The sequence below is a fragment of the Schistocerca gregaria genome, chromosome X, assembly GCF_023897955.1.
Source record: "Schistocerca gregaria isolate iqSchGreg1 chromosome X, iqSchGreg1.2, whole genome shotgun sequence".
In the NCBI taxonomy this organism is placed as follows: domain Eukaryota; kingdom Metazoa; phylum Arthropoda; class Insecta; order Orthoptera; family Acrididae; genus Schistocerca; species Schistocerca gregaria.
Window position 1 is genome coordinate 654,958,082 of NC_064931.1, and position 22,434 is coordinate 654,980,515.

A 22,434-nucleotide genomic window follows, 5' to 3' on the forward strand; every position below is an offset into this window, starting at 1 on the left:
GGTTTGCCATTGCCTTCCTCCGGCCGTAATGAGGATTCAACATCCAGTCATCTCGAGGCAGGAAAAATCCCTAACCCCGCCGGGAACCCAGGACCCCGTGCGCGGGAAGCGAGAACGTTACCGCAAGACCACGAGCTGCGGACTCATACAAAACATTCTAAATTTCCATGCCTACTCGTTATGCAGTACATCTGAGATATTATGATGATGATGATTGTGGCTGCCAGTCTAAATAATAATAATAACAGCAGATATAAATAATGACAGTAATATTTTCATGAAAATAGAATCTGTCGTCAGCTGCACAAGAATTAGTATTTCACTTTCCCGGTTTCACCAGATTAATCTATCAACATCGGTAGTTCCATACAGGCTTAAACCACAGGTAATCCGATGTCATATAGTAATCGGACAAAACTAAACAATATAAAAATTTGTTAATAACAAATTTACGATAGTTGAGCATCAGTAAAATCAGATACCTTCGTTAAAGAACAATTCATCTGTGGCATATCGGAAAAAGTGCATAGTCTCAGCGATTAATAGCCACCAACAGATTAAAGTGAACTGTTCACGCTGATGTAAAAAGGAGAATGCTCACATAAGCTGATGAACAACATCTATGAACAAAATCTGTGGCAATAACATTATTTAATTTAGCACTTTTGAAGTCATATTTAATATCATCAGAACCAGAAAGTATAATGGCGAGGGAGACAATTGAAATGACAGTGACTGTAACTGTGTAGAAAGGACATACTGTTGCAGCAGATAACTCTGTAGACAATGTGGAGGGGGAAATTGAGGGCGGGGATGACTGAAGTGAGATGCAAACAAATTTATGGAGGAGACAGCTATTGTAATAGAAGGTAAGCCACTAACAGTCATTTGAAGTTGAAGAGGAGTTTAATTTCCCTGATATTTTGAATGAATTTGTTCTAAGGTCGATTTCCAGACACAGAAAATGATTCTGTTAGATAGTGGTATAAGGAACATTTTGTTTTACTGAGAACGAGTATTTCTGCTATTCCGTTCAGCAGTGGTGTTAGAAATGAAGATAAATGTGAGGGAGTGTAATGCTTGAGCAGTTGGTAGCAAAAATGGAAGATGTGATAATCTGTACGCTTACTGGCGCTTAGCTGTAATAACAGTTTGTAAGCAGAAGCGATATGGTCGTAAAAACGAATATCACAAACGTATCGCACAAAGGCGTTCATTCCCAGTTCCATCCGGCGTGAGCTCTCATATAATAGTCGTTGCGAACTCCAGTTATTAAGAAACGCGCATACAGCTGTTTTTAAGAACTAAATAAGACTGTGAATTGGTACTGAAGGACGGAAGTGATCGCTGAGTGGGCCGTAAGAGATTTAAGTTGTCGGCCAACACGTGGTACTGCGAGCTGGCGCCGCCGTCGCCGAAGCCATATGTGGGCCTAATCCGCTGTGCTTTCGGCGCACTTTTCGCATTGCAGTCACGTGCTTATTTGATACTTACTATAGACAGCGACCTATCAGCCTTACGGCTAAGACAATGCGTTCTGCTCGCCTGTGAGTCTCAATCATTAACAAACAGTGAGTTCAATGTACGTCATCGTCATCATCATCGCCATTTGACATCCATTGCGGCATAAAGGTCTGTTCTAAGCTACTGTACGTTTTACCATCTTCAGCACACCCGTGTTGGTCCTGCATATATTTAATGTCATCTAGACACCATCTGTCTGCATTTTCTTCTACCTCATAACGCGGCACAAAACGTCGTTGCTCCACCTACAATCCATTCGTTTGGATATATGTCGCGCTTGCGCCCATTCAATTTTCATTACAGGCATAATTACGTCTCTTCCCTTACATTTTTTGTCTCCCTGACTCTCCTAGCAATTCCCAACATGTATCACTTCATTGCTAGATGAGGAGCTTTCAACTTGTGCATAGTTTTCGCATTGTCACACGTCGAAACTAGAATACACACCGACTCTAAACTTTCATGCTCATGTAATGTTATATTATACACTATAAACAGAGACAAATGATGCCCTTTAAGTAAGATGCATAATCTCGTTTTATTTTGTATTAAAAAAGAACGGTCGTTAACTCGGCCGGCAGAGGCTCACAGTAGCGACTGATCGTTTCTCCTAGCGAAGATTTTTCACTCGCAGTGAACGTGTGTATCCTTGAACTCTGAAAAGTGCACAGAAATGTGCTTAGATTATAAATCGCTCTTCTATTCCACTTTCCTTTGACTACTTCATTGAAATCCTACACTTGCACTTCGAAGACTGAATAGCTGTGTAGTAGGTCTACAATTACATCTAGACACTGTGAACCACTGTGTAGCGCACGACAAAGGGTACGTCCCACAGTAAATGTTATTAGAGCTGTTTCCCGCTCCATTTACGTAGGAGCACAGGATCAATTATGGTTTAAATTCCTCAGTGCAATTAATCTAATCCCATCATCACGACCTTTATTGGAGAGATAGGCAGGTGATTATAGTATATTCCTAGAGTGATTGCTTAAAGTCGGTTCTTGAAACATTGTTAGCAGACTTTCTCGGAACAGTTTCCGGCTATCTTCAAGAGTCTGTCAGTTCAGCTCTTTCAGCATCTCAGTGACACTCTTCCGCGGGTCAGACAAACCTGTGACGATTCGTGTTGCCCCTTTTCCGTACACGTTCAGTATCCTGTGTTTGTCTTATTTGGTACGGATCCCTCACACTTGAGCAATATTCTGTGACATGTCGCACGAGTGATTTGGAAACAATCTCCTTTGTAGACTGATTGCATTCACTTAGTATTCTACGAATAAACCAAAGTGTACTATCTGCTCTACCAACTGAGCCTATGTGATCATTACACTAAGCGTTACACCCAAGTATTTGTATGAGTTCACAAATTCCAACTGTGACTCACTGATATTATATTCATTGGATACTATGTTTTTCCGTTTCCTGGAGTGCACTGTTTTACATTTTTGAACCTTCAAAGTAAGGTGCCAATCGTTGCTCCACTTTGAAATCTTATCAAGATTGGACCGAATATTTGTGCTGTACTTGGCTGTGAATAACTGCATCATCTGCGAGGACTCTACCAGCAAGATCATTAGTATAGATCGTGAACAGCAAGGGACATAACACACTTTCCTGGGATACACCCAAAGCTACTTCTACATCTGTCGATGACTAGCCATCCCAAATAACACACTGCGTCCTCCCTATCTAGAAATTCTCGACGCAGTCACATATTTCGTCTATACCCAATATTATTGCACTTTTGATAAGAAGTGTACACGTGATACTGAGTCAAACGCTTTTCGGAAGTCGAGAAATACCTGACTATCTTGATCCACGGCTTTCAAGATGTCATGCGAGGAAAATGCGAGTAGGGTTTCACACGATCTATGTTTTCGAAATCCATGCTGGCTGTCGTAGAGGAGGTCGTTCTGTTCGACATAACTCATTCTGTTTGAGCTCAGAATCAAAGATAATGGACGGTAGTTTTGTGAATCACTTCAGCTAACCTTGTAGACAGGTGTGACCTGTGCTTCCTTCTAGCTACTAGGTAATGATTTTTGCTTAGGGGATCTACGATAGATTATTGTGAACAGAGGGCCTAACTCAGCAGCGAAGTGGATATAAGATCTGTTAGGAGTTTCATCGGGCCCTGACACTTTCTTCAGTTTTAACGATTTCAGTTTCTTCTCAACGCCACTGACACTAGCATCTATTTCTCTCACCCTTTCGGTGGTACGAGAATCAAATTGGGGCAATACTCCTGTGTTTTCCTTTGTAAAGGAACATTTAAAAATAGTGTTAAGGATCTCTGCTTTTGCTTTGCTACTCTGAAGTTCAGTTCCTGCCTTGTCCATGAGTGACTGGACTTTGCTCCCACTAACAGCCGTTACATTTTACCAGAATTTGTTAAAGATCTTTAGACAATATTCTGCTACGGTAATCACTGAAGGTTTCACGTATTGTTCTCTTGACTGAAAACCGCGTTTCGTTCAGCATCTATCTATCGGGTCAGCAGAAAACGTTTGTCGTTCAGAAACAGTAATTATTTTAAGCAGAGGGTAATATAGCAATTTTTCACGACATTAAGATATGTGTGTTTTTGATCCTACTATATCGATATTTTGTTCTTTTGCGCTACCAAAGTTTTCCTCGTTAGACTTTGAGTGGGTGATCGTTCAAATGCCTCTTTTGGTAAGACGCACAGTTTTGCATGCGAATGGCTCACACCACTGTTTTCGGGACAAGCGATTTATATTCCAAGCACCATTTTCGTGCGGTTCTGAGCATTTGAGGTCACGCACTTCCCTTCTCAGACGCTGATGTTTCCGCGAGGAGTATAAAAGGACCGCCGTTCACTGCAGGAGTCAGTTCGGGTGAAATTTAACAAACAGCCTTCTCAAATGAAGACAACGGCCAGATGGACCGCTGAAATTTTGTGTCAAGATGATTTTATGATACACATGCAGCTCCGACAAGAATATTATCAATTAATAAGCCGAGAAATTTTACGTCGTCACGTCATAATCTTAATTTCTAAATATGTATTCAGTACACGGAACGTGTTCCGGGGCACTTTCACTCTCTTGTCTACGTATTTCTTTCGCTGTCCATCTAGTATTTCTCTTAATCTGTCCTATACACAGTGAAATCTCCTTGCCTGACCCCTCTTTAAACTCTGATTTTGGCACTGTTCTGATTGGAGACGTCGCACTGGCGCATAGATTCTTTAGTATACTAATATACGTTTAGTTAACGCCCTGTTTCTCACGATCTATTTTTATAAATTCTGTTGAAATCGATTAAGAAGCATTCTCAAAACTGATGACTTCTAGAAAAACTGCTAATATATACTGATTATTCCGTTATATAATTTTTCAGCTGCCTTAAAATGGTTCTCTGTGCGGTATCCGTTACTAAAGCGAGCTTCTTCCTTTTGATTGACTGGAATCCCATGTTTTCTCGATTCACTTGTTGATAATTTTTGTAAAATCTTGTACATTACAGAGTTGAGCGTGATAGGTGTACGGTGTTTTGATATTCCTTAATTCGTCACTGGGATGAATACTGGTAATCGTAGGAGACTGAGGTGATTAGAATATGAACACAAGTAGCCATGGAGTGAACTATGAACGCCGAAGAATATTCGTAGACTGTGCACTGAGAACAAGTCCTTAGAAATGTCCAACAAAATTTTTGCAATATATTGAGTGCGTGTCTTCGAATATTTTCCAATTAAAATTTTCAGCACTTTCGCTATGCTCTAATATCACCGTTAGCGTAACCTGGATCCCACTCCTTAAAAAAAGTTATCTACTTTAGGCATTTGTTTTGTAAGTAAAATCTTTAACAGAGTGCAAGCAGTTTCCCACTGTCATTTGCTTTTCCTACAACTGTGCTTATGAAATGGTTTCACTTCATATTCGCACGCATTTCCACTCCTATTATTTCCATAACTTCACTGACTCCCATTGTGAGTCATTAATTGTGAATTCGAAGACGACTGTATTGCTACGCTTAATGTATTGTATCGTTGTACATTTTCTCATATTAAGCGCTAGTTGCTAATCTTCTCATTACACCGATGTTTTCTCAAAGTATAACTCGTCATAGCTGCCTTACTTCTTCCCAGTCTGTGATTACAATTATAGTTCTATTGACGGAGTCATTAATGCAATAAGTTGCTTCCCATTTGGCGCTATCGATATAGTAGAATCGTTGTACAAGCGACGGTTTTCGGGTTGTATTCTAGATCTTATCCTTACACACGAACACATTTCTTTTCTTGTTTTTTCTTTTTTCACTCAAAGCGAAACGAAACCCATCACGAGTAACACTTCACAGAGCACTTCAGTCTCTGTTCATTGGAAGAAGCATAAGAAGCAATAAACGTATCCCATAAATTGTAGGCATACTGTAATAGTGCGATTGTTCCTTTCAATTGAGATCTCGTGCCACGCTGTATGTAATGCACACATCTTTCAAACGTCGTTTGGTCACACTGGGAAACCTACACATCTGTTCCTAGTGTTTAATTATCTACAACAGAAGAAGTTACATTTTTGATCTGAATACGACATTTAATACAGTTGCTAAGGACGGAATTTAACCTATACAACTTGTAGTTTTTTTTTGTTCATTAAAATTTTGTAAGCCCTATACAGAAAAGTGACAAACAAAATTATGATTACTTGCACATCTTTCAATAAGCATCTTCATTTGCAACAGAATATTTGTTGTACATCAGGCAGACTAGTACAAATTTTGGCAAAAATTAGCATCATTTTATTTTGCAAACCATGTCCAGACCAGATCATACTTTCCACTTGGACTGTAGTTGGTATATCGGTAACTGTAATATATGGTATACAATGTCAAACTCCTATTATGCCTTAAGATATACTTCCTAATTTGACCTACTACAGTCATAATGGAAGGTACGATTTCATCTGAAGATAGTTTGAAAGAAAAACTAAAAACCAGTAATTATTACAACCTGTTTTAGCGACTCTAACGAATAAAAAATATTCTGTTGGCACAAGACGTTGTGAAAGTATTTTCCTGGGGTCAATGTTTCCTTTTTTCATAATTTAACTTCAATTTAACATACTGTATCTGGTTCCTCATAATTTAACATGCTATTACAAATAATATATCTCTGAGTTTTAACGTAACCCATAGACCACGCAGAAGACTAAAAATCCTCCAAATCTGTACTCGCTGGTAACCTGCAGTTTACTACCATTCCCATTACTTACATTCGCTTTGAAACTGTCCTTCTCTCCTATCACTTTTACGATACGTCAACTGCTTCCTGATTTACGCGTATCCTACAGTAGCTCCTTTGTAGGAGCTCATGCAATCTGCGGCTAATTACGTGCTACAAACACGACCCCCTTAGGAGAAGAGGCTGTTATACGTACATATTTGAAAAATCTTGAAATACTTTATTTCTTCTTTTGCAGACACTTATAACACTAGTTACGCTTTTATTAAAAAAATTAAGCAAGATTCCTTCCAGGAGTAAAATACAGATACAGGATATATTTTAAGCTGTATTATGCGGCAGATTACAAGGTAATGTATTGATTTTTAAATGATCAGCTATATAGCTACAGTTAATGTTGTTATTTTAGTTTCCTTCTACTATCACTCCCCGTTTTTTCGTCTCAATTTTATCCAGAGGTGCACGCCATACTCTTAGTGACTAGTTGATGTCATGTTGTGGTATTTTTTCTGACTTAATATCGGTTTCAGCTGTCGTAAACGTACTGGTCTAAAATCACCAGCGTAGATCATCCCGAAAGGTAAAAGAACGGGATCATTACTATTCTTCTCTAACAGATGGTACCAGACCCTACATTCATTAGAAAGTATTATGTTTAGTCATGTCTTGTAATTCCACTAGTAACGATATACTGATTATGAAAGAATTATACGATTCATTTGATATCAGTTTTACGGTAAGCAAGAAAAAGTATTTTAAATTCACGTGTAACACTCAACAAATCAACCAATTTTTCCTTAATTTCACGTGCTCAGAAGGTTTTACATAGCTATTAGAAAAATAATAGTCAGGACACGAGTGGTGTTAGGCTGTATCATCCGAAGTGTCAGTTAATTTGTTTCGCTATTAGCCTATTCCAAATAATGAAGTACCATTGAGAGCGTTTACGAGCGTGCATTTCGTACATAACCTGAACAGGTACATTATTTGGTTTTATCTCAGTTCAATTTGTGCACCCAAAATTCTGCCAGAAGTGCGCGGCCACAATAGGTTTTGTAAAATTTTCTGTCCTCCCTGGGATTCAATTCATAGACTGTTCGAAGGTATCCAAGTCACTGAAATGGTAGCATCTTATCTTATGATGACCAGTTATTAAATAATAAGACAATTCAGTCGTTTTATTTTTCTGTTCCTACAGCCAGAGTCATGCTTGCGAAGGCAACTTTCGCTGTATCTTGAAGGACATATGCTACGATTGTTATCGCTATACCATCTCGCAATTATACTCCATTTACAGCTATTACGCGAGAAAACGACATTCTATTCGATGTTATAATACAGTCTTACAATCTTATATGGACACTGGTTCTTGAATTTTAAGGGTAGTTTTTCACATGAATCACGACGCCTGTTTCGAATACTCTACTACTGATTTTTTTGCATGTCTCTAACGCTTTTCCGTCACCTCAGGGACTGCTTTGAACTTTTTCGAGTTTTTCAATCATTTCAGATTGATAATGAACGTAGACAGACGAGCTTGGACAGCACAGGTGTTCTTCAAACTAGTTCTTTTCCAAAGAATGCTAAAACGCCACTTCTCTGTAGACCTTACCTTTATATGGTAGAATTTGCATTATTTGCCGACATGCGTTCTCAACGGTAGTGGTCCTATAACCCTTCCCTGAAGTAAATACTTTGCCATGTCTGTTTCTGGTTATCACTCTCCGGCTGTGGCCTAAGAGTTGATTTCTCTTATCAAGAATTAGCACATACACTAAAGAGCCAAAGTAACTGGTACTCCTGCCTAATATCGTGTAGGGCCCCAGCGAGCACACAGAAGTGCCGCAAAACGACGTGGCATGGACTCGACTAATGTCTGAAGTTGTACTGGAGGAAATTGATACCAAGAATACTGCAGGGCTGTCCATAAATTTGTAAGAGTACGACGGGGTGGAGATTTCCTCAGAACAGTACGTTGCAAGCCATCCCAAATATGCTCAATAATGTTCATGTCTGGGGAGCTTACCAGCCAGTGGAAGAGTTTAAACTCAGAAGAGTGTTCCTGGAGCCACTCTATAGCAATTCTGCGCGTGTAGGGTGTCGCATGAATTGCCCAAGTCAGTCGGAATGCCCAGTGGACATAAATGGATGCAGGTGGTCAGATAGGATGCTTACGTATGTGTCACCCGTCAGAGTCGTATCTAGATATTTAGGGGTCCCATATCCGTCCAACTGCACACGGCCCACACCACTACAGAGCCTCCACCACCTTGAACAGTCCCCTGCTTATATGCAGGGTCCAAGGATTCATGAGGTTGTCTCCGTACCCGTACACGTCCATCCGCTCGATACAATTTGAACCGAGACTCGTCCGACCAGACAACATGTTTCCAGTCATCAACAATCCAATGTCGGAGTCAACGGGCCCAGGCGAGGCGTAAAGCTATGTGTCGTGCAGTCGTCAATGGTACACGAGTGGTTCTTCGATTCCGAAAGCCCATATCAATGATGTTTCGTTGAATTCGCACGCTGACACTTGTTGATGGCCCAGCATTGAAATTTGCAGCAATTTGCGCAAGGGTTACACTTCTGTCACGTTGAACGATTCTCTTCAGTCGTCGTTGGTCCCGTTCTTGCAGGATCTTTTTCCGATCCCAGTGATGTCGGATATTTGATGTTTTACCGGATTCCTGATATTCACAGTACAACGTGAAATGGACGTACAGGAAAATGCCCCTTCATCGCTACCTCGGAGATGCTGTGTTCCATCGCTCGTGAGTCGACTGTAACACCGCGTTTAAACTCACTTAAATCTTGATAACCTGCCATTGTAGCAGCAGTAACCGATTTAACAACTGCGCCAGACACTTGTTGTCTTATAGAGGCGTTGCCGACTGCAGCGCCGTATTCTGCTTCTTTACATAGCTTTGAATTTGAATACGCATGCCTGCACCACTTTCTTTGGTGCTTCAGTGTATAATCGAGTGTTTCGTAATTGTATGATTCTTTCATTTAACGACTGTGGAGAACAGTAATCCAAAAGACAACAAGCGCTATGTCTGCCTGGTGGCTCTCTTGTCGGAGTTTAGCACTGCGTTGATTCGTATTTAATTTGGAAGAGCTAAAGATTACTGCTCATTCCTTTTCTTCTATGCAGGAGTTTATAGCGTTTTGTACCATTCCTAACCAAGTAACTAATCAGGATAAGATATGGGATGTTCCTGCCGTGACACATTACTGCATTGGACATACTAACAGCACAAGTTGTTCTTTGTGAATTGTTGCATGTGGAGAGCTACGTTGAGTATTTCACTAGAAAACACTCCGTCATTTTCCCCAGATCGTCTGCTAGCGTCACTTGGGAGAGGTCTGCTTACCTCGTGTCATCTGTATCTGTCTCGTTGTACCCACTGGATTTCTTCTCCGTCGGCAGTAAATCCTAACATGCATGCATTAAACCACGGCCGGCCAAGCATTCGGCTTACGAGTCATGTCCTTCCGTGAGTGCCATAGCGCTCAGCCTTGCTGGACTTGTGTTCAATCGCCATGTGTGAGTGTGAGGATGGGCAAGAGGGGGAAACAGCGAACCTGCCGCATTTAAATGGTAATGCAGCCACGCTGCATACGACATGGTTTTAATTTCACATTTCTCGACAACAAAGGTCACATATAAAACACATTTTCATTATTATTCACTGACATTTGGCTCTCTGAAGACGTAATGTAATGTGTATGTGGTACATACCGTCAGTATGCGGACAAACGCAGACAGTTTTACAGAGTTTTGCACTCAAGTTGCAAAGTAATCGTGACTTACTTAGTTTCATGATAGAAAAAATGTCTTTCACACATATTTAAATCGAAATATTGTAAAATTTTTGCCGCCTCATTATGGAGACGTGGAAAATCTACCTGAGGGAAACATGTAAACCTCCTGGACAGTGTTAACGTAAAATGATTTGTCTTGAAATCGGGGATTACATTGCAGGTCAGTCAGTTACATCTGATCATGCACAGGGTCGCGTTCAAAATGGCAAACGCTCTAGAAAACGACTCGAAAACAGATTTAAGATTGCGAGTGTCCCCAAAACATTTAGAAAACGATCCTTGTAATACTTAGCGCTTAAGCGAGACCCTATTTTGTACTGCTATAACGGAGTGAGTTGGCGTGCTCAAGATCCACCTCTCATTTTACATGTTTTTATGACGGGTGGATCAAATATCCAGTTACAGTTGGGTCCATTTTCCATTTTATATAGCTTTATGAGGATGGATTACATATCTAGCTACTTTTACACAATCTGACGATGCCCCAAATGGGGTGAAACGCGTGACTGAAATTAAATAATTTCGCAACAGAGACAGTTTTTATTCTGCTATAATTATTTGTCTACGAATGAAGTAAACACTGATGTAATGTTGTTCAGTATATTGTCATCAGCCAACAACAAAAATATTTACGTTTATAATCCTAACATCCTGTACATACTTCGCAAGCCGCTGTGCAGTACACGGCGAAGGGTACTTCACGGCAGTGTTAGCGCTCTTCTATTCTATTCTACTCACGTACTGAGCGACAGAAAAGTCAGTGGCTATGTGCCCCAACATGTGCCGAAGTCTCCTTATCTCATTCACACGTTCCTGTGCAAGATAGCACAGTATTCTTCGAGTACCTGTTCTTGAAATGTATCCAAAACAGTTTCGCGAGAGCAACGTAACCTTTCTTCCAACTAATCCCATTTAAGTTCGCTTAGCTGCTCTATTACACTTGTGTGTCGGCTAGACCGACGTGTATAGCAGTTCGTTTCTGAATTCGTTAGATGCCTGCTATCTTGAGTACCTGATGATGAGTCCCAATGCTGGTGTGGTAATCTAAAACTGGTAGCGTTGGCTTCTTAGTGTTACCCCTAAATTAAATATTTATGGGTAAATGGGAAGAGCGCTGCGAACGTTTATCACTCGTGTAGTAACCGGGTCCTGCAGGGTTCTCTGTTCTTGTTACCCACATTGTTTGGTATTTACCCAAGTTTATAGATATTGTTCACACCAAGTGGAAATTATGGTCTTTCCACATCTCCTTTCGATTGTCCAGCGACGATATTTCCCTATAAAAAACAAAATTGCACGGTCTGATAGTGTTGGTGGCCCTGTCTGATAAATCCTCATGGTAGCGTATTGGATTCAGTTTTATTATCAATGTATATGATGTCCCAAAAGGTATTTTACAACTTCATTGTCATATAAATCGACTTGTAATCGGTTCAAATGGCTCTGAGCATTATGGGACTTAACATCTATGGTCATCAGTCCCCTGACTTGTAATTAACTTGGAGGGAAAAAGTAAAGCTTGTCTGAGGCACAAACCCAAACAGTTCTTTTTTTCTTTTTTTTTAGGTAATGACTAAATGTTTTGCTTTTCTAGGTGACAAGAGGAACATAAATAAAAAACATTTCTTTGTTGTTGCATGGTGGTAGAAGCAATGTAATCGGAGAATGGAGTCTGCACATTAAAATGCACAGTTTATTGAGACGAAGTCAGGCAGCAAAATTTAGAGAAATTTCAGCACGCGGTACGGGAAATCACCATTCTCTCGGCCATCCATAACAAAATGGCACATGGAATTCGGAAGCAGGGAGTGTAGATTTGAAGCAACATTTATGCAGGCCAAGGAGAAGCGACGAAGATATGGAGAGAATTCGACAGGTTTTCCAGAGTTCACCAACAAGTCCGTTCGTAAGCCATCGGGAGAACTGCAGCTCCCTCGTACGACAGTAAGCCGAGTACTACGAAAGCGTACAGTCAATTGTTGCAGAAAATTAAACCATATGAATAGTGCAAAAACGACCGTGCATGATGTTACTGATTTGAAGGCACAAACGACGACGGGTATGGAGACAGCTGATGTTGACATCTTAGAACTGATTTGGACCGAATTGGAAAATCGACTCGATACTGTACGTGCCACAAAGGGAGTGCATGTGGAACTTGGTTAAAGAACCAGAAAAACTTTTTTGAGTTGGTGCATCAGAAAAAATTTACTTTTTTCCTCTATGTATATTACAAGTCTAGTTATATGACACTGAAGTTTTAAAGTACCTTTAGGGCTACCCTGCATATTAATGACTTTCTAGACCATGCAAGGCAGGGAAAGGAAGTTCTTTTACCGATAACAGTAACATCACAGTCACTGATAAAACATCGGAACTCTTATTAGAGAAAGTGAATAAAATCCTCGAGGATGTTAACGACTGAGCGATATGTAATAAGTTAACACTGACACAAAGGCAACATACATGTTTGTTGAAACTGTCAATCAGGAGATTCGTGATTTGTTGTTATTTTTCTTATTTATGTTAGGGATTGAAAAACCCTGAAGTCAAGATCGCAGATGAAATACTTTTTATTTGGATGGATTACTAGTTCTGGCTAAAAAATCTACCTTAAAACTCGGGGTCAGCTGAAAAAGCAGTGCTGGTATAGGACCACACTTTGCAGGTTTACAAACCACGAAGCATAATCTATGTGTTTTGTGAACGAGTTATTGCTTAGTGTACAGATTGTGCAAAGTTGTTTAAAAACCTTTAAAAATGTCGTCCTAAGCCACCACTGTTTTTTCAACTGACCCTGCTGTGTTTAAGGTACACACAACGGCGATGAATGCATATATTGTAGTATTTGATATTTTCTTACAATGCCCCTGAAGGGCGAAACGCGTCAGTAAAAGTATTGTTTCCCTTGCAACCAAGACTATTTTACTTTCGAAATCTACGTCCGATTTCTGTACCAGATACGCCATGGAAAGGAAAGAATTGTATATTTCACTAATTATTCTATTCCTAATCATGGAACAAGAGCCACTTTGGAATTACATTTACCAAGGAAAAACAAACAAAAAACTCAAAACAACATTTTCTATCAGTCAGTAAAATTATTCAATAAACTGCCAAAGGGGATGGAAAAGGTTACTAAAATAAATCTGTTTAAAATCGCAACTAAAACATACCTCATAAGTAATGCATACTATACAATCAAAGATTACTTAGAGGACACAGAGTAGTGGTTAGTAATGAAAGGGGATAACTTCAACACCCTGTCACGATATATGATCATAGTATCATGCTTTGTATAAGAAAATCGTGTGCCAAGAACTGTATTGCATGATCTAATGCCTTGTCATTCTCATGAGTTGAACGTGTCACTCTAAATGTGGGGATGCTTACTTAGTTTCTCAAGTGGACGGAGGGGAGCTCATGAAGTCGTGCATTCTATAGCAATAATTTAAAAAATCTAACTGCTTTCCTCGTCTTCTTACAAATCAAACAATGTCGGAGCTCTAGTAATATAAAATTCCATGAAAATCGTTTTATTAGAAGTAAGAAACAATATGTTAGTTTGAGATAGCGACTACCCGTTCATTAGCTATAGAGCGGGAAACGAATCATTTATGGTGTCGATTGAAGAACTTACCTTTTGTATTAGGCAATTTCACATCTATAGCGGTGTCATTCAAGACAGATATTTCGTCCAGATAGAGTGCAGAGCTGACAGTTTCCTAGTTGAAAGAATTGGGCTGGATTAACTTAGCAAACTCTAATTGAGAAGGGATCCCCACCTGTTCTTGAATTTTTATCCTCTCTCTACTGATGCCAGCGAACTGCTTTTGTAAAGCAGAATCTCCACTGGTAACCAAACATTAGCGTACGTAGTATTCGTTGACCGCATCGCAACATACCTGTGACCACTATCTTACTAGCTCATTGGACCCACCGTCAGTTGATTAAAAGGAAGAAGAAGGAGGTACGAAATAGCCGGCACGGTAGCTCAGCGTGTTCGGTCAGGGGGTGAACTGCCCTCTGTAAAAAAAAAAAAAAAAAACTGAGTGAATGGATCAAAAACGAACTTCAATGGGCGTCAGGTGACGTCCGCCACGAACAATTGAAACGAAGAATAACGAACAAAATGAGATTACAAAAAAAAAAAAAAAAAAAAAAAAGCGCGCAGTCCGGAACCGCGCGACTGCTACGGTCGTAGGTTCGAATCCTGCCTCGGGCATGGATGTGTGTGATGTCCTTACGTTAGTTAGGTTTAAGTAGTTCTAATTTCTAGGTGACTGATGACCACAGATGTTAAGTCTCATAGTGCTTAGAGCCATTTGAACCATTTTTTTTTAATAAGACAAGAAAATGTTAACTTCAGATTAACGTATAATCAAAATGTCAGTGTATGTCCGTGTGGCTTTATTTTGTGTGTTTAAGACATATAATTCGTCTATGCAATGAAATGGCCACTCGTTCTCTCAGTAAGTTTTGAAAAATCACAGAAACCTTGGAAACCTGTTTGCTGAAAGTGCACGCAATTTCGTAACTCGTGTGCCTTTAAACTTTAAGCCATTAAATCAACAGGAAAAATAGTTCAAATACAACTGGGATCTAATAGTAATACCAGAGCGTACATCATAATTTTGAAGTGAACAAATGCAGTTACCAGCGGAAGTATAAAACATTTAGATCAATACTTCATTCAGCTGCATGTCAAACACTAGTTGTTTGTTATAACAATATATCAGCTTTCCAAGTACTTTTTATTTATTTATTTTAAATAGGAGATACGCAATAAATCGTCCGTAGCCATGGGACGACTTCACTCATATCAACTTATTCTTGAAATTATGTAGTAATTCGCATTAGTATAAAAACATTTCTGCGAAACCTAGATTAAGCTTTTATACAAATTCAACCGTCTATGCCTCACTGTACATAAGTCAGATTTACATTTAACTACATGGGTATTAATACACAGAATTCTGGGATGGATTCTAACGCTACATAAAATAAACTTGTATTTCGTAGATATTTAGGACATCTAATAACGAACAAAATCGTTTTGATTCCGTATCCAGTTTTTCGCTAAGTTATAATCCATATATGATCGTAAGATAAAGTAAAACATTTTTCCTTCTATTTTACTTCACAAGGTTTCCAAATATGTTCGATCCATGTCAGACCTACACTTAATAATTTATTTGTGATTAAAACGTATATAACAGAAGGTGTTCTGTAGATACGACGTTTGACTAGTAGATGAAAAGTAAAGGTTCTAAGCCGCTGAAAGAAAATCTTACAGAGAAAGGGAAGAATTGTACATAAAAAAATTTCAGTTTAGAAATGAAAATCTTGAGTTGATACCGTCGATGTTTCTTTCCTTTTTTGTATGAATGTATTTGTTTGTAGATCTTCTGTCAGCGAAAGCTGCGGATAAAAATGTATCTTTATCTAAGAATGTAGAAATCGTTTCTCTCAATGACACTTGCTTGAATGAATGGTTCACGTGGTTTGTAGCAGGCTCACGTTACAACATACCACGTGAGAAAAAGATAGTACTGGGGTGTCAGTGTGAAAATTTCCAGGATTCTGGAAATTCTTACCAGATAATAATATTCTAAATAAAAATAATAATCTAAATAATCTTACAAGAAACTTAAAAAACGGCGATTACTTATGTACATCCTCTCTGGATCTAACAATTACTTAACGCTATCTATTCTACGTGAAGGCGTTGATAGATTGTTATGTGACGTACACGTATACTTTTTCTCGCCAATTTTTCTGTGATACAACGATATAGGCAGCTGCTCAACAGTAAAGAAGCGTGACTTTTTGTTCTTTTGGTTACCACAAGCAAATACTGCAGCCATAATGTGAGGTTCCAGGTTGATCCTTGTTTTTACGATTCTACATTTATACTGTGAGATGTAATACTACTTAAAAATAAAGAGTGACACTTCGAAATTCATATACAAATGTTGCAGTGGTCGTCGAAGATTTCTATATTTAAACTGCACAAAAAAAACCTCAGAGAACTTAATGTAGCTTCTTAGTTGTTTCGTATTGTCTTTTTTGTGAATTTTCGTTATTTCAGAGCTGTTCAGCGCAATTTTTTTTCATTTTTTCTCCGTAATATAAAACAAGCTTAAAAACAGTGTTTTTATTAAAGGGAGAAATAGGTAACTACTAAAAATGTTACGTCAGTGTCCATTGATAGAATCATATTGGACGTTTTACGGCAGCTAGTACGTGGTAAATCCTCATAAGTTCCAATTCCAGCCCAGTTGTTGCTGTAAAGGACTACACTCTACAATACTTCGCACGCAAAATTTTCTTTTTGTCACATGATCTTAATTGTTACCGTTTTACTGCCCCTTACAAACATTTCGAACCTTACGAAACTATATACTGTTTCATAACAGAAAAACTACAGAAGAACAGGAATATATGATTCATATATTCCCTGTGAGAAGTTTTGTGTATTTTAGACACAGCTTGATCATGCAAGATTGCGAAAGATTTGGTTACCTTATTTTATGAAACACCATTATTAACAAATCACAGTGACATGAATAGTTCGATTTGTGACTGGCTCACAGCCTTCATTCAATTATTAACATGGTCGTTTCTGCTTACGGCTCTCAAAAGTTATTTCATTTTTTATTTATTGTGAAGTTTCGAGTGCTACTCATTTTAAGGCAGAAATATCATTGGCAAATATGCACACAGCCAGAAACACAGCCTCTAATCCAGACACTATGCGTGTACGAACACTCTTCAAGTCGTACAGAAGACAAATAAACACAAAAACAGATAAAATCCACGACACGATCGTGTGCTTGCGCTTGATAGGCTGAGAAAATATGTTACTGTGTTTTTGACTGTGTGCATATTTTTTAGATAATATATCTATCTTAAGATGGTTAATGTTCGAAACTGCAATTGCAATTGATAGAAAAATGCCAACTGTGAACGGAAATGACCATGTTTAATAACCACGGTACCAGTTTTAAACAGCCTGCAGCGATTCTATTTTTCTTCGGTGGTGGTTGTTTACGAAATGAAATTAAAAGTAGTTCTTAAATGAGACACAGCTTGATGTGAACTAATTTAAGGTTGTCTGCTATGATACTTCCTAGGTCAAAACGTCCTCGCAGGGCCAGATTAAGTAAGTTCGCGAGGATCGTTTTGATATGAAACTAATTATGATCAGTGATACGGGTTCAATCGCTAAATAGCGTACTTGTTTGGGCGTAGGAAGCGTGTTCCCAGCGCAGCGGGCAGCGCTCGGCGTACTCACAGAGGGCGGCTGGCGAGCGGCGCGCAGACTGATCGCCGCGCCGCCGACACGCCGTCTTTTATACCATCCCGTGACGTCACTGGGCGACGCCTCGCCGTCCAAGGAGCAGCCGACGTCTGCCGACCTTCTTCGGGATATCCCTTGTCCTCCCACGTACTTCATTCTGATTCTAAATTAGCGTCCTGGGACAGCTGCACAGCTGTCAACCACTGGACTCGTAGCCTGACTGACGCTAGTTTCAAAACCAAACAAGCAATCTACGACATGCCTTAAGTCCACTCTCTAAATTTTTGTCCTCTTACAGTATTTACGTAGATACCGCTACCACAAGCTCCTTTCTCAATTCTCGAAACGAAGGAGGCATCCTACATGGAATAATTCAATAATCCAATGGATGCTAAAGACAAAAATATGCGCATAATCAACAAATAATGACGCAGATATTACATAAAGAGCAATACGGTACTGTTTCTAATAACGGATTTGCTCAGAGAGTGATGCAAAATCTGGAGCTGAGGGGGTTCGTATTCTTAATAAAGCACCGCGCCCATCTCCTACTCTTGATGAGCTCTACATACTCGTGCTATACAACGCCATAACGAAATTCTTTCGCCTCCATCATTTTGCTTGTCACCCTCCCGTCAAGCTAACTAGCTCTCCCTCGCGTTTGTAGAGGAATATGAAGCTTGCCGTTTATGACGAGGAACATGCTTTTTCGGTGTACTGCACGAACTATGTTCTCTCGGTTTGCAGAGATGGAGGGACCCGAAAGTTTAGTAGAAATCCAATCACTTTTTCAAAGCACAAATGAAAACATTCTGACTGTCTAGAAGGAAATATTTTAAACACAGCTGCACAACAGCAACGGTTTCACGTAATAAAATTATAAACAGCCGACCCTTTGCAATGGATAAAGAAATTCTTTACTTAGGTTTCGACAAATATAAATTTGTCTTCTTCAGAAAGTAACAATTTTGCATTAGTAAAGACTAATGTACCATCGCCGTTTTTACAATTGTTGGGATAGATCCATGTGTCAAAATTAAAATATAGCCCTATAATTAGGGTTTGTCACGTTAATATAAAATAGCTCATGGATCTTGCAGAGCTCGGTTGTGAGCTCTGCAAGATCTATGAGCTATTTTATATTAACGAGACAAACTCTAATTCTAGGGCTATATTTTAATCTTGAAACATGGATCTATGCCGACAATTGTAAAAACGGCGATGGTACATTAGTCCTTACTAATGTAAAATTGTTACCTTCTGAAGAAGACAGGCCGGCGGTTCTAGACGCTTCAGTCTGGAACCGCGTGACCGCTACGGTCGCAGGTTCGAATCCTGCCTCGGGCATGGATGTATGTGATGTCCTTAGGTTAGTTAGGTTTAAGTAGTTCTAAGTTCTAGGGGACTGATGACCTCAGACGTTAAGTCCCATAGCGCTCAGAGCCATTTGAACCATTTTTGAAAAAGACAAATTTATATTTGTCGAAACCTAGGTAAAGAATTTCTTTATCCATTGCAACTGATCGGCTGTTTATAATTTTATTTAGCAAATACCAAAAGATAGTTTAATTTAAAAAATAGTGGAAATGTATGCGAAAATTTACGTACAACGTTTCAGTTGTAGCTTATGATACTTTTTTTTGTATTTTTCTCTCTGTGCCTAAAAATGCTTTGATCTCTCAAGTGAGGAGGATTAATAGGCCCAGAATTTAATATCGTTATCCCTTGAAACGCTTCGAACAGATAGAACATCAAAGTACTTGTGATCAACTGTAAAACAGTTTGCAAACAATAATAATAATTTGATAATAATAATAATGACAATAATAATACAAATTACATCCAAACCCTAAAGCACTCTTGAAAGGCAATAGATAATCCGATATAATTCGCGTTTTTTAAAAGAGAAATTTGTACCGAGGGAGGTTCACATGAAATGAGAGTTCGTGTATTTATAATAGTAGACAAGAAACACGAACCCACTGACATAGCAACTGAATCTGCAATCTGAATTGATTGGGTCAGTTCAGCTGTCTACGTTTCCTCTTAAGGTATCACTCACCATTCTTATGTACAGAAGTAATGGAACACTCCAGAGGAAATCTCAGTTCATTAGCGTGTATATTCATCTGTCTCGTTAGTAATTGGAGAGGATTTTAAGAGCCCGAAAACAGAACAGAAAAATTTGAATTCCATCGATACGAAACTATTATGACCGTTCTAAAGATTTATAACATCCAGAACTACAAAGAACAGTTAGTTTGAAGACACAAACATGGCGGAACTACGTTATATTTGCTAGGCACAAACGGACGCGACTTCTATGAGAATGGTAACACACAAACCTAGCTTAGTGGTCATTTTAAGAGAATAATTTGGTCATCTTGATCACATTAATAACTGGTCAAATTAAAACTGACGTCGTATGGAAATAGAATTTTCAATCTGCAGACTCAAACTATCACAAGAATCAGAACATCAACGAATAAAATCACAAATCATTTCGTAAACAATGGTAAAACTGATAAGGGAAGTAAAAGGCCAACCAATTGCAGACATATTGCGGTTTGTATCCCATGACGTTAAGAATATATAAGTGACCGTGCATGTTGACCGAGCTATTGAGGTTATTCGGACAAACCAGCTAAAGCACGAAAAACTATCACTGCCAGAGTTGCTGAATTCACTGAGCCCCTGTATTTTATTCCGAAGTACTGCTCTGAAGCATTGCTTTTAATAATTTCCACGACGAAACACTATCTCGAAATCTGGCAGTATCCAAAGAGATTCTGGTCATCTGTAAAGTATACCAGCGGTAAGAGGCAATCAATGTCTTCATTGCGTGATGGCAATAGTAGTGTGACCGATGGCAGTGCCACTAAAGCGGAGTTTCTGAATATGGGGTTCCGAAATTATTTCACCCAAGACCACGAAGTAAACATTCCTGAATTCAAATCCAGAACAGTTGCTAACATGAATAACTTAGAAATAGATACTCTCGATGTACGAAGCAGCTTATATCACTTAATAAAGGCAGGGACTCCGGTCCAGGTTATATACCAGTTAGATTTTTTTCAGAGTATGCTGAAACAATAAATTCATACTTAGCAGTCATATACAACAGCTCGCTCAACAAAAGCTCCGTACCTAAAGACTAGAGACTTGTACAGGTCACACCAATATTCAAGAAAGGTAATAGTAGTAATCAGCTGAATTATAGATTAATATCAGTAATGTCGATTTGCATTAGGATTTTGGAACATACACTGTGTTCGAATATTATGAATTACCTCGAATAAAACGATCTATTTACAAATGGTTAGCACGGATACAGAAAATATCGCTCATGTGAAACTTTATTTACACGAAGTAATGAATGCTATCGATATGTGATCACAAATTGATTTAATATCTCTAGATTTCCAGATGGCTTTCGACATCGTTCATCACAAGCAACTTCTGAGCACATTGCGTGTTTATGGAGTATCGTCTCCAGATTGGATTCGTGATTCCCTGTCAGAAAGGTCACACTGTTTGTGGTAAATGACTAAATATCAGTCAATAAAAAAGAAGTGATATCTGGCGTTTCGCAGTAAGTGTTACACTCCCTCTGGTGTTCCTAATCTATATAAACGATTTAGGATACAACCTAAGCAGCCCTCTTATATTGCTTGCCTATGATGCTGTCATTTACCGTCTAGTAAAGTCATCTGAAGATGGAAAACAACTTTGAAATGATTTAGACGAGATATTTGTATGATGCGAAAACTGACAATTGAATCTAAATAATGAAATGTGTGATGTTATCCACATGACTACTAAATCGAATCCGTTAAATTTCGGTTACACTATGAATCGCACAAAGCTAAATACTTAGGGATTACAATTACGGATAACTTAACTTAGAACGAGCATATTGAAAATGTTGTGGGAAAACCGAAGCAAAGACTGATTTTTATTCACAGAACACTTAGAAGATGCATCAAGTAAATTCAGTGGAAAGGGCACACAAAGTCCCAATGAGTGATCAGAGGCAAACAGAGTTAAACGTAATTAACAAGTTAGCAAAAGCAAATGACTATCACACGACTCTGAAAGAAGCAGACTATGTATGTCAAAAAAATCTTAAAATAATATCGATCCCATACCAGGGGAGCATTTTGCAAAAGGTTGGTCGGTTGGTTGATGGATGGCTGGGAAAGGGGTTTGAACCGTCGTTCTCCCGAATACGTGTCAGTGTACTAACCACTGCGCCACCTCGCTCGGTCGCAAAAGGTAGAAAATACTTTCAGATCATACAACGTTAAAGCAGTTTTTAAAAGGGATAGCATGCTTGCATACAGGTTACGACAAGATCTGCAATGGAAAATAATCGGACATGACAGATTAGATTTGTTTAAAATACAAAAATCAAATGGTTCAAATGGCTCTGAGCACTATGGGACTTAACATCTGTGGTCATCAGTCCCCTAGAACTTAGAACTACTTAAACCTAACTAACCTAAGGACATCAGACACATCCATACCCGAGGCAGGATTGGAACCTGCGACCGTAGGAGTCACGCGC

At 39.0% G+C, this 22,434-nt stretch overlaps 1 protein-coding gene across 2 annotated transcripts in view; it reads right to left on the reverse strand.

Annotated features, from left to right (window-relative positions):
• The window catches only part of LOC126297689 (histidine decarboxylase), a 393,180-nt gene extending 375,291 nt beyond the window's left edge, over positions 1-17,889 (reverse strand). The window contains exon 1 of one of the 2 annotated variants that reach the window (XM_049988805.1): positions 17,862-17,889. The gene's annotated coding sequence lies outside the window, so the exon portion shown is untranslated. Of the gene's footprint in view, positions 1-17,804 lie in introns of both variants that reach the window. The other variant, XM_049988804.1, reaches the window with a different exon arrangement.
• Positions 17,890-22,434: the final 4,545 nt, after the last annotated feature.